This window comes from Lithobates pipiens, unplaced genomic scaffold, assembly GCF_037356315.1.
Source record: "Lithobates pipiens isolate NorthernLeopardFrog02 unplaced genomic scaffold, aLitPip1_a1.2 Scaffold_19, whole genome shotgun sequence".
NCBI lineage: Eukaryota > Metazoa > Chordata > Amphibia > Anura > Ranidae > Lithobates > Lithobates pipiens.
In genome coordinates, this window is record NW_027507764.1 from 581,908,475 (window position 1) to 581,921,360 (window position 12,886).

Below are 12,886 nucleotides of genomic sequence, written 5' to 3' on the forward strand. Positions count from 1 at the left end.
TGCCATAACCCAGCTAATCACAAACAGCACTGCTCTGGAGAATGGGCGTGCAAATGTAACTGGTAGTGGAGAGGGTAAGATTTCAGGGATTGCTGCAAATGGTTCTGTATGGTTCTGTATACGAAGCCAACCCTGCCAGATATGCCAATATTATATATGTAGCTCCACCCCCGTGAGGACCACTGGGTGATGACTGACCCCAAAGATTGCCCTAACCCTCCAAGTCTCCCGTCACCTCTGACACCTTGGGTTCAGACATGTTTCAAAGTTAGTAATGCAATCACACAGACCAAACTGCAATAAAGTAACCATAAAGATTTACTGTAGAGATCTTTAAGCATATAAGGCAGTAATAACTTGGAAGATACTATTTTCTAGTTTTACACTATCACAATTAACACAGAAATGTATTGCAAGTAAAATTACATTAAAGCAAAGCTCCAGTCACAATAATCACTTTTTTTTTTTAAAAGCACCCTGATAATTGGCACAGATTGTACAGTACTATTTGGCTACTGTTGCAAGTGTGTGTTTTATTTTAATCTGTAAAATTGACCTGATCTCGGAAGCAGGCAGGGGCCATCGTGGTTCTGGGCATCTGAAGCCCGCTTGTGTCTATTTCCAGGATTAGGTGCATGCTGGGATCTCGCGCCTTTGCAGTTTGTTGATTGCAGGTTGCCATAGCGATGGCAGCGAAAGTTCCTGCCCCGTAGTTATGGTGAACTGTCAATCAAAAGAGAATCAGATGATCCCTTTGACTTCTGGGATCGATGACGCCGATATCCCAGGAGACCAAGGGAATCGTCTGATGATGACATCACCTAGGTACTGGAAGTGACGCGCATATAAAATAAAGGTATTCAGACAGAATAAAAAAAAAAAAAAAATTATATATATATATATATATATATATAATCTCCTTTTAGGGCCGCACTGTGGGTGGAACTCCACTTTAAGATGAAAGATGTAATTGGTTAAACCTGGAAGTGGTGTGAAAAGGAAAGACTGTGACCTTTTTATATATGAAATTACTCACTTTCAACCCGTGACGCCACAGGCCCACGCTCAGTGACACAAATGGAGAACCAACCAAAAAGATACATTTGGGAAGGGTGCAGAAATTATGAACCAAGTATTTTAAGTGGGGAAGGTGGAGAAGTCCTTGTGATGTAGAGATTCTGTGTCTTCAGCTAGCTTAACAAGGGCTCATAAAGAGAGATTCCGGTATAATGGCTCCAATACTGTAAATAGCAAGTGCAAAATGTCTCCTTGTTAGAACTTGATGCAAAATAATTTAGTAAAGGTGTCTGCATGCAGTGTCTTAAGAGTGTATCGAGGGTGGGCTTCGAACCAACAGGAAGCTAGATGCATCTACCCACACACACCGGATGCTCTCCCCGCTGCCTAGGCAGCAGCGCCAGATCGTACTCCTCTGACCGACCGGGACTCTGCTTACTGCTGAAGGCCTTGGTCCCAAGAGACTGACTCCTCACTCGGTCAGGCTATATAACACCTCTCCTAGCATTCTGTTCTTCCTCCCAGCTGGCTGAAACTTGTAGTCCCCAATGGTCCGGTTCCAGTGCGAATCCTGGCTTCCACAGACTACAGGTCCCAAGAGCCTCTGTTCTCGTGTTAGGTCTCTGCTTGTAGCTGCCCTCAGTAAATGATGACATAATGCTCAAATTGAGCACTAGAGTGAAATAAGCTCACTGCAGATGTTGTTACTGAATGTCCACAATAACGCAAGTAAGTTTAGTCCGCAACTGGCTACATTCTCCCCCCACTTAAAATCTTTGGTCCTCCAAAGAGGCAATAGCTTCCCAGAACATTTACTTAGTTGATAATCAAAGTTAAAGTTATCACACAAATCGTCAACCATAACTTAAACTCAACAGGTATTTGCATACTTCCAGATTTTGTTGAAACATTTATATACATGAATAATGAATAAACACAATGTAATTGTGTGATACGCGTCTTCAGATGCACCTGCTACCCTCCTGTGATGTTACATCATGTTTTATTGAAGAAAAATAAAGGTATTTTTTGTTACTGCAGTGTGCAGCCACCAATTTATTCCTTTATATCATTTGCACGGCAGGCGAGCCGAGGCTTGCATCCGTAGCAGGAGTCCTCTCCCCAACTCACCTGGAATCACTCACCTGGAGCGGCATTTTTCTTTTCAATAACTTAAACTCAACAGGTATTTGAATACTTCCGGATTTTGTTGAAACCATTTATATATACCTTAAATTAGCTCATAATCGGTCTGTTAACAGGCCAGGGCTATTGCTGTGGCCCACCCAGTAGTGTCAGAGGGCAGGTTAAGGTCACCCCCTACCCAGTGGACGGTAGTGGGATCTGGCATGAGATTCTGTCATTGAATAGTGGGTATTAGTTCATCTGAGCTTTCCCCTAGAACAGTGGTTCTCAACTCCAGTCCTCAGGACCCACCAACAGGCCAGATTTAAATTATTACCTTGGGAAGTATTGACAGTCACTTTTCATCACATAAGTTTATTGTTTATTTTTCTCTTGGTATCTAAGGAAGCGCAACACCCCCCCCCCCCCCCCCCTGTTTTGTCTATTTTTATTGAGAGTTCACTCATAAAAGTGTCTGCTGCTCCGATTAGAACTACTTTTTCACTCCACTTCCAAAATTGTTCTCTTTGCCATAGAGCGCAGGAGCCTCTCTACATATATATTACCTTGGGGAGATGCAGACAAGAATACTGCAATCAATGAGCAGCAAATGATAACACCTGTGATGTATTTCAGTTATCTTGCAAACCTGGCCTGTTAGTGGGTTCTGAGGACAGGAGTTGAGAACCACTGCCCTAGAACCTCATAGGTTAGTCTTTTTGGAGGGTTTAGGTTCCTTCTCAACCGGATAAGTGAGAAGTTGTCAGACACAGATTCAGAGTTCATGTCCATGTTTCTGGTATTATCAAGACTGAAAGGATCCAAAGGTGGCCAAATTAAATCCAGTTCAGGGAAAGTGAGCCCCGTGATATCTTCATCATGGTTTGTATCATTCCTGCCTTCATAAGAGTCTATCTCATCTTCTGCAAGTGGGATTCCAGCTGCCAAAGGACTGTCTTACCTGGGCTGCAAAAGATCTTCATCATTGAAGTTGATCTCTTCTTGAGATATACTGTCTTAATTTTGACCTCTCATGCCTTTTCAGTGGGAGGTAGAATTTCTACTTTTGACCCTGCAGCCAGAACTGGTTTCCTGGTTCACCATAGCCAGTAAGGCACTATCTCCTCCTCATCACTGTCATCCTGTCACGGCTGATTGGTTATTCTGATTCCCCCGGTGCATCCAGGTTCTAAGAGGTGGTATTTTAGCACCTGGGGTGGGGGGTTGTGGACCGAGGTACTCAGACAGCCTTAGACAGAGGAAGCAGATGATTTTGATGCCACGTCTTCAAAGAGTCTGTTGTCCCCTCAGGACGAATTTGACAGACTGGCAGCCCAGGAAGTTTCTTACAGATAATGTAGGGTTGGGGTCACCAGCGATCTACCAACTTATGTTTTCCAGGCACCCTCCAGGTACATAAACAATACACAATCTCCTGGTTGGAGGACCTACATTTTCATTCTCAGGTTAAAATGATTTTTGTTCTGCTCTCGAAAGGTAGAATTCTCTAGTGCTTTCTTATAAGCCTGTTTCAGGTTCTTCTGCAGTCTATCAAAGTATCCCTTGTAGGAAGCTGCGGATGTATGGTCTGTGGACATTTCAAAAGCCAGGTCAACTGGAAGACCTCTCTTCCAAATATTAGTCTGTAGAGGGAGTACCCCTGGCATCACTCGTGCTGTTGTACGAATGAAAGGTGGCAGCAATGTGGTAACCCCAGTGCTGCTTTTTCCCGGGTGGTGAGATTCCCACCATGTTCAGTAATGTGCGATTACACCTCTCAGGCTGAGGGGTCTCCCTGTGGGTGATACGGAGAGGTTCTGGATTTTTTTTATGCCTAGCAGCTGGCATAGCTAGCGCACAAGTTTTCTCTCCAAGTCTCTGCCCTGATCCAAATGCATTTGCACAGAGAACTTTTCCACTAATACTTTCGCCACCATGGTGGCCTGTTGGTCCTTGGTGGGATAGGCTTGAGCGTATCGGGTAAAGTAATCGGTCACCACCAAAACATTTCTTCTCCCACCAGCATCGGGTTCCAGGCACAAAAAGTCAATGCAACCTAACTCCATAGGCCCTTGACTTTGTAAGTGTCCCATGGGTGCAGCTTTGACTCGCAAAGTCTTCCTCTGGATGTACAGCAGACAGGGTTGACGGTAATGCCCCATACACACGAACGGATTTTCCGTTGGAAAAAACTTGGATGGTTTTTCCGACGGAATTCCGCTCAAGCTTGGCTTGCATACACATGGTCACACAAGTTCTATGCACTTTCGACAGTCAAGAATGCGGTGACGTACAACAATACGATGAGCCAAGAAAATGAAGTTCAATGCTTCCGAGCATGCGTCAAATTGTTTCTGAGCATGCGTAGAAATTTTGTGCGTCGGAATTTGTACAGACGATCAGAATTTCTGATCTAAACTTTTTCCGACCGAAAAATTGAGAACCTGCTCTCAATCTTTTGCTGGCGGAAATGCCGCCAGCAAAAGGCGGATGGAGCATACACACGGTCGCATTTTCTGACCAAAACATTACATCAGTCTTTTGCTGGCACCATTCCCGATCATGTGTACGTGGCATTACTCTCCACTTTTAGTTCTCATATTAGCCCAATAGAACCTATCCTTGACAAATATAAAGGTCCTATCTGGGCCTAGATGGCCATGTTTGTCATGAAGTGCAGCCAGCACAGTCTATCAGTGTTTCTCCGAAAGAAATAGTTGCCATTTTTCTTCAGGACCCTCAGCAAGGCTCCTTATGTACAACAGTCTCTCTTTCATTTGCAATCGATTCTATTCCAGGTGCACTATTTGAGTCCATAAGGGTGCTTTTCAGCAGAAGACCAGGGTTCTGTTTGGCCAATGCTTACAAATTTAACCAAGACAGCAAATCCTCACCCTGACATTTCTTCAAATCTCCCCTGGACAACTGAGGAAGCTCTTCACTTCCCACTTGGGTCAAGTCACAGAAACGCTTTGGTATTCCAGAAGGGATGGCTTCTATGTGTTCAACTCCAACAGTTCCTTTTATTCTCTGGGCAATGCCCTGACACAGAGCGTGCACTCCTTTCAAGGTCACAAAGGTCTAGTCTTCCGACTCTCGGACTAAACGGTTAGGCCTCCGTGATGAAGCATCAACATCTGTTTCCTGACCCAGGCTGGTACTTCAGGCTGAACTGAAACACAGACAGGGCCACCCAGTTGCATCCAGCTTGGCTGAGGAGAACAAGTACTAAAAGGATTGTTATCCGTCTTGACCACAAAAAAGGCTCCATACAGATAGTGCTTCAATTTGTCCACTACAGCCCACTTCAAGGCTAAAAAAACTACAGCTTATGCTCAGGATAGTTCTCCTGAGTCGAGCTCCAACTCACATATGCTATGGGCCTGAGTCCACCTTCCTGTTCTTGGTACAGAACTCCACCCAATCCCTAGCATCCACATGAAGCTCATAGGGCTTGGCTTGGTTTGTATAGGCCAATACTGCATAGGCCAACACTGGTGCTTCTGTGAGGCTTCTCTTGAGGTTTTGAAAAGCTTTTTCACAGTGGAGAGTCCATTGCTCTTGTGTAGACTCCCTTGGTCTCCAAGCCCCTTGCCTTGCCTTACTCAGTTTTCGGCCTTCACCCTCCACCTCAGCCTGAAGCACCTCGTTAAGTGGCCAAACAATCTTCGCAAAGTTCACCACAAACCTCTGATAAAAGGAGCAGAATCCAAGGAAAGTTTGCAGCTCCATCAGACCTTGTACAGAGCCAAGTAGTGACCACCTCCAGCTTCTTCAGGTCTGTAGCGATGCCCCGCACAGAGGTGACATGTCCCAGGTAGGTGACAGGGGTTTGGGATAACTGCCACTTTTCTAACGACAACTTCAGCCCCTCTTCATGAAGCCTCTCACCAAGACTTTCTCAAGCCTTGCTTCATGCTCTTCCAGGGTTCTCCTGAAGACAATAATGTTGTCCAAGTACACCAAGACCTCAATCTAGTTCATGTCAATGACTATATGCTCCATCAGCTGCTGAAATGTGGCTGGAGCCCTCAATGATCCCTGGGTCATCCTGGCGATTTCATAGAACCTCAGTGGACAGATAAAAGCCAGCTTCTCCCTATCATTGGGGTGCATAGGGATCTGGTAGTAACTGCTCTTAAGGTCCAGCACACTAAACCCACCTTGCCCTGGTCGGGCACTGAAGGGCATCTTCAATATGAGGGGTGGTGTATTGATAAGGGATAGTCCTTCTGTTCATGGTTTGGAAGTGAATGCGCATTTACAGTGTTTCTTTCTTCTTTCTCACCACCATGATAGGTGAAGCATGAGGGCTTCTGAACTGTCAGATGACTCCTGACTTTTTCAGCTCAGCCAGCTGCTCCCTGGGGTCTTTTAGGTCACTAAGTGGCACTTGCCAGGCTCTCTTTGTCCTCCTCTAACCGTTTCTGGGGCTGAGCACTCTTGGTGCAACCCGTATCAAAGTTGTTCCTGGAGAACATCATCTTCCACCTGGAAAACTGATTTCAGACTCTTTCCTGCCACTCAAGAGCTAACATTTTGGAGGAAGAAAGAAGCTCTTCTCTAAGTTCTGCATTGTCTTCCCTCCCAGCCATCTCTGCCATAGTGATCAGGGTAGCTGAACTCACTCGCCCCCCATCAGCATTTGGGCCCCTAGCATAACTGGGTGATCCGTGAAATTCTGGAGACTGACTGGAACCTTCCCCCCACTCCGGGACAAGGCTTTGGTGGGTACTATCTCAGAAACCAATTCCAACCCTGCTTCACTCAGTCATGTGTCCGTCTCCAGAACAACAAAAGTGCCTGGCTGATCCCAAGTTAACTTGATGGTAGCCTTCATATAGACTATCTCATCTGGCTTCAACTCCTTCTCTTTGGCTTCCAGCCTCCATAGTTTTCTCACCCCTTCAACTGGGCGCTCTGTTCTTGAACCACTCGCTTAAAGGCTTTATGTAGTTGAGGGCTTATGCTTCTAAGCCCTGAATCTACCTCCTCTATGTCAGAAACCATGAATCAGACTGAGACAGAAGTACAATTAAATCGCACTTGTTTAATAATAATAATAAAAAGGTAAACAGAGTAAATTTAGTCAAAACGTGGTTCAGGAACCGGAACAGATAGTCAGACAAGCCAAAACATCAGGGAGCCAGAGATGAGCTTAGTAGAACAGGAAGTAGGATCTGGAGCCAGAAGGAAGGTCAGCCAAGCAAGTCTTTAACAGGAACACAGGAGAGCATCTCTAGAGGTGTGACCAAGGCGAAGGCAGAGATCATCTTGGCTGGACGGCTTAATTGGGTAGGACTGACGAGCAAGATATCATCAACAGGTGAGTCACTGTGGAGAGAAAGGAGCTGGCAATTAGCCGACAGCTGAGTGGTAAGCTTTGAGAAGGAAGGGCTGAGCCCAACACTCACAGTACCCCCTCCTCAATGACCCCTTCCCCTCGGAGGACTACTAGGCTTGAGGGGAAAACATCTATGGAAATCACGGAGGAGGACAGGGGCATGTACGTCCAAAGATGAGACCCAAGAGCGCTTCTCTAGCCTGTACCCTTTCCAATGCACTGGGTACTGTATGCACACACGGAACTTACGGGAGTCAACAATGGACTGTACTTCATACTCATGGTTCTCAACCTGTACAGGGTGAGGAATGTGGGGAAAGGGAGACAATAATAGCAGGTGGGACTTTATATGATGCATGCAGTCTTGGGGACAACCAACTATCAATAGTATAGATATAAAATATGCCTGTTTAGGTACGATAAGACCATAATTAGCAAGATAAGAACAGTAATTTATAGTGGTAATAAAACCCATAAATTCCATCTATATACACATGTATAAAACATGCAGTCTCAGGGACAACCAACTATCAATAGTAAAAATATAAATCTGTTTATTTGGGTACAATAGGACCATGATTAACAAGATAGGAACAATAATTGATAGTGGTATTATAACCCATAAATATTATCTATATACACATACATGTTGGTTATTAACATATCAAAGCAATAACTACAATAATTACAATAATTGAAATGACCTCCGAACTCTCTAATCTGCCAGGTATATTGGGGAAGAGACCCTGGATCCTATACCCCAAAATTGGTATAAAATATGACATGATCCTTAAAATTAATATGTAGGTCCAAACATGGCTTCAAACTAGCTTGACACGTTTCATGGTTTGGTGTTACCACTCATCAGGAGCAAGCACATGATAATTATCTGAAATGAAATACATAGTTAGCATATAGCAACAGAAATGATATGCATATTGGAATGAAACCAATAAGTAGTACTTACAAACAGGTCTGCTGTGCATAGGAGGCGTGGTGCGGCACTGGATGCCGAAGGTCCATCGGTAATGTCAGGCACAGGAACTGAGGGAGTGTGTAGAATGACCGCGACCCACACCAAAACCTCACCCAATGTGGACAGGCATCCATGGAGACAAAATCCATTCAGGGCTGGGGATATGTGTAAATAACACTGTTTGTTGAGGGCTGTGTAAACAATAACAGTACTAGCAATTATATAAGCCTCCATAATAAAGGAATATCCCATACTGACAATGGAAATGTCAGGGAAAATGTGATAAGCGCCCTCATAATAGAGGAGTTAAGAGTAAGTGGATATAATGGGTAGTTACATTAACATGCAAGGAACTATAAAGGGAAGGATGTTTGATTAAACCGTCAGATAAACCCAAAAAAAGTGATAGTACCTCAAATTAGAAGTGTAGATGTCACAATCCAGTGGAGTGCAATGTGTGTAAGTGAATCCGACCAAGGCACAGGGCCAGTAAGGAGAGCACTATATGGGCACAGCCAAGCCACACCCCCAACGCCATGTAACGTGCATGTGGGAAGGGAGGCGCCACCACTTGGGCATTAAAGGCACCTGGCGATTGGCGCCAAACCATCCCTTCGTACTGCACGCAGATGAAACAAACTTGCAGGTGTTTTTTTTAATTTTTTTTATTTTGGGTTTACAAGCAATTTAATAAGACATGAAATACATTTGAAATACGCATATTAGAAGGAAGGTCTAATGCGTAAGCCACTGGGTTAATTCTGCGAAGAATACGGAAAGGCCCAATAAACTGAGGTGCGAACTTTAGTGAGGGAACACGTAGTCGGAGGTTGCGAAATGACAGCCAGACACTGTCCCCAACCTGGTAGGAAGGTGCAGGCAGGCGTCTGCGGTCAGCATGGAGTCTGAACCTATCATTAGTATGACGCAAAGCCTCCTGGACTTGTACCCAAGTGGAACGAAGACTACGGAGATGCTTCTCTAATGCAGGAATACTCTGTGGAACAAACGAGTCAGGCAACACGGAAGGTTGGAAATCATAATTCTCTATAAACGGGGACAATCGGAAAGCAGAATTCAAGGCACTGTTGTGAATAAAACTCTGCCCACGGTAATAGGTCTGACCAGTTGTTATGATGGTCTGAAATATAGCCATGTAGGAATTGCTCCAAGGACTGATTGGCTCGTTCTGTGGCCCCATTAGACTGCGGTTGATACGCAGAGGAGAAAGCAAGCTGAATTCCCAACTGTGCACAAAAGGCTCGCCATAAGCGGGACACAAACTGACTACCCCTGTCCGAGACAATCACCTTTGGTAGCCCATGTAAGCAAAAGATCTTCCAAGCAAAAATGGAAGCCAGTTCCTCAGAAGTGGGCAACTTCTTAAATGGAATACAAAGACACATCTTTGAGAACCGGTCAACCACAATAAGGATAACAGTGTTGCTTTGGGAGTTGGGTAACTCCACAATGAAATCCATAGACAGGTGGGTCCAGGGACTCTCTCCATTGGGTATGGGTTGTAGGAGGCCCACTGGAAGGTGTCGTGGAGTCTTACTCTGAGCACACATGGAACAGGCAGCTACGAAGGCAGTTACATCAACACGTAGACTAGGCCACCAGAATTGTTGAGAAATGGCCCAAACGAGTTGATTCTTCCCAGGTAGGCCAGCTGCCTTGGGAGAATGGTAAGTCTGGAGCATGGCAGTACAGGCACCACTCTCTGGGACAAAGCAGAGGTCACAAGGTTTCTCAGGAGGAGCATGGACCTGAGCAGCAAGAATTTTGTCACCCAAAGAAGTAGTGAGACTGGTGCGAACTGTAGTCAGAATACGATCAGGATGAATCACAGGAACCGTCACTGACTCCAACTTGGAAGTGGAGGAAAATTGTTGTGACAAGGCATCAGCCCTTACAATGTAATTTAAACTTGACAAGAAAAAAGCCCATCGCGCCCCCTCCTGGGAAAGAGGCGTTTAGCCTCAGACAAGAATGTGAGATTCTTATGATCAGTAAGAATGAGAACCGGCACAGTGGTACCTTTTTGAGGAGATGTCTCCATTCTTTCAGGGCTAAAATGATCGCCAACAGCTTTCTGTCACCAATCTCGTAATTGCACTTTGCAGTTGACAATTTCTTGGAAATGTAGCCACAAGGATGCATAGCGCTCTCAGAGGTAGGACGTTGAGACAGAAGGGCGCCAACACCAGTCTCAGAAGCATCAACCTCAAGCATAAAAGGTAACATAGGATCAGGATGTGTCAACACAGGAGCAGAAAAAAAGGCAGCCTTGAGACTCTCAAAGGCCTTAATGGACTCCGGAGACCAAGTGTGTGGGTTACCGTCCTTTCTGGTCATATCAGTCAGGGGCTTGACCAGAGATGAGAAGTTACGAATAAACTTCCAATAATAGTTGGCAAAGCCAGTTTACAATAGAGATTGTTCTCTTAGTTTCTGAAGGACAAGAACATCTGTGTAGTGGCTCTCCAGGGACTTAAAAAATATGAGGATACCATCGAGATAAACCACCACACATAACTGCAACAAATCTCGGAGGACCTCGTTCATAAATTCCTGGAAAACTGCTTGGGCGTTACAAAGGCCAAAAGGCATTATGAGGTACTCCATAATGGCCTGTTCTGGTATTAAACGCAGTTTTCCACTTATCGCCCTCCTTAATCCTCACGAGATTGTATGCCCCTCTCAAATCAGGCTTCATGAAAACAGTTACTCCCTTGAGGCGGTCAAATAACTCTGTAATCAATGGAATCGGCATTCTTAATCTGGAGCCAGAAGAGATGTCAGCAAAGCCAGTCTTTAAACAGGAACACAGGAGATCTTTCTTGTAATGTGACCAAGGCGAAGGCAGAGCTCCTCTTGACTGGACAGCTTAAGTAGGCAGGACTGACGAGCAGGATTATCAACAGCTGGGTAACTGTGGAGAGAGATGGAAGCTGGCAATTAGCCAACAGCTGAGCGGCCAACTCAGAGAAGGAAATGCTGAGCCCAGCCCTGACAGGAGGATGGGATAAATGGCTCGATCTCAGTATTTGCGGACGATACTAAACTAAGCAGGGCAATAATTTCCCTGCAGGACGTGGAAACCTTGCAAGAAGATTTGAACAAGATAATGTGGTGGGCAACTACATGGCAAATGAGGTTTAATGTAGAAAATTTTAAAATTAATGCATTTGGGTGGCAAAAATATGAATGCAATCTATACACTGGGGGGAGAACCTCATGGGGAATCTAGAATGGAAAGGGGCCTGGGGGTCCTAGTAGATGACAGGCTCAGCAATGGCATGCGATGCCAAGCTGCTGCTAACAAAGCAAACAGAATATTGTCATATATTAAAAAGGGGATCAACTCCAGAGATACAGCGATAATTTTCCCGCTCTACAAGACTCTGGTTTGACCGCACCTGGAGTATGCCATCCAGTTCTGGGCACCAGTCCTCAAGAAGGATGTGCTGGAGCTGGAGAGAGTCCAGAGAAGGGCAACAAAGCTTATAAAGGGACTGGAGGACCTTAGTTATGAGGAAAGGTTTACGAGCTTTGAACTTATTCTCTCTTGAGAAGACACGCTTGAGAGGGGATATGATTTCAATGTACAAATACCGTACTGGTGACCTCACAATAGGGATAAAACTTTTCTGCGAAAGGGAATTAAAAAAAACACGCGGCCAGTCACTAAAATTAGATGAGAAGCAGTTTAACTGCCTAGAGGGTTCTTTACTGTAAGAGCGGTAAGGATATGGAATTCTATTCCACAGGCAGTGGCTTCAGCGGGGAGCATTGATAATTAAAAAAAAAAAAAAAAACTATTAGATAAGCACCTGAACGACCACAACATACAGGGATATACAATGTAATACTGACATAAAAGCACACACACAGGTTGGACTTGATGGACTTGTCTTTTTTTTCAACCTCATTGACTATGTAATTATGTAAATATTTGTGCAGCAAACAATTGTCTATGATTACATTAGAGTGCAATGGCCAATTTTAAAATACCCCTCCCATCCTCCCTTTTTCCTTTATTCTTTTATCTCCTCTCCTCTTCTCTCTCTCCTCTTCTCCCTCTCTTCTCTCTCTCTTCCCCTTGGTTCCCCTCAGCGCCTAGAGGCGATTCAGTTCACATTGTGCGCTATACAATCATTTCATTCATTCATTCATTGGTTAACCTTGGTGGGATCCGAACATGGGAATGGAGGAAAAATCTGTATAGTTACTAGTGGGAACTGTCATAATGCAAGGTATGCATGCCACTGAGTCAGCCATATGTTGAGTGTTTGACACGTGTCAGGGTGCTGGGTGTAATCCTAGTCTCTGACATCTTCTTCAGACTTAACATGCAATCAGTGGCTAATCTTGGCTCCTTAACCACTTGCCGACCGCCGCACGACGATGTACGTCGACAG

The 12,886-nt window shown here is 44.8% G+C and overlaps 1 protein-coding gene across 1 annotated transcript in view; it reads left to right on the plus strand.

Moving 5' to 3' along the window:
- The window catches only part of LOC143997704 (cytochrome P450 2C3-like), a 154,028-nt gene that overhangs the window by 100,280 nt on the left and 40,862 nt on the right, over positions 1-12,886 (plus strand). The gene's annotated exons all lie outside the window — the stretch shown is intronic.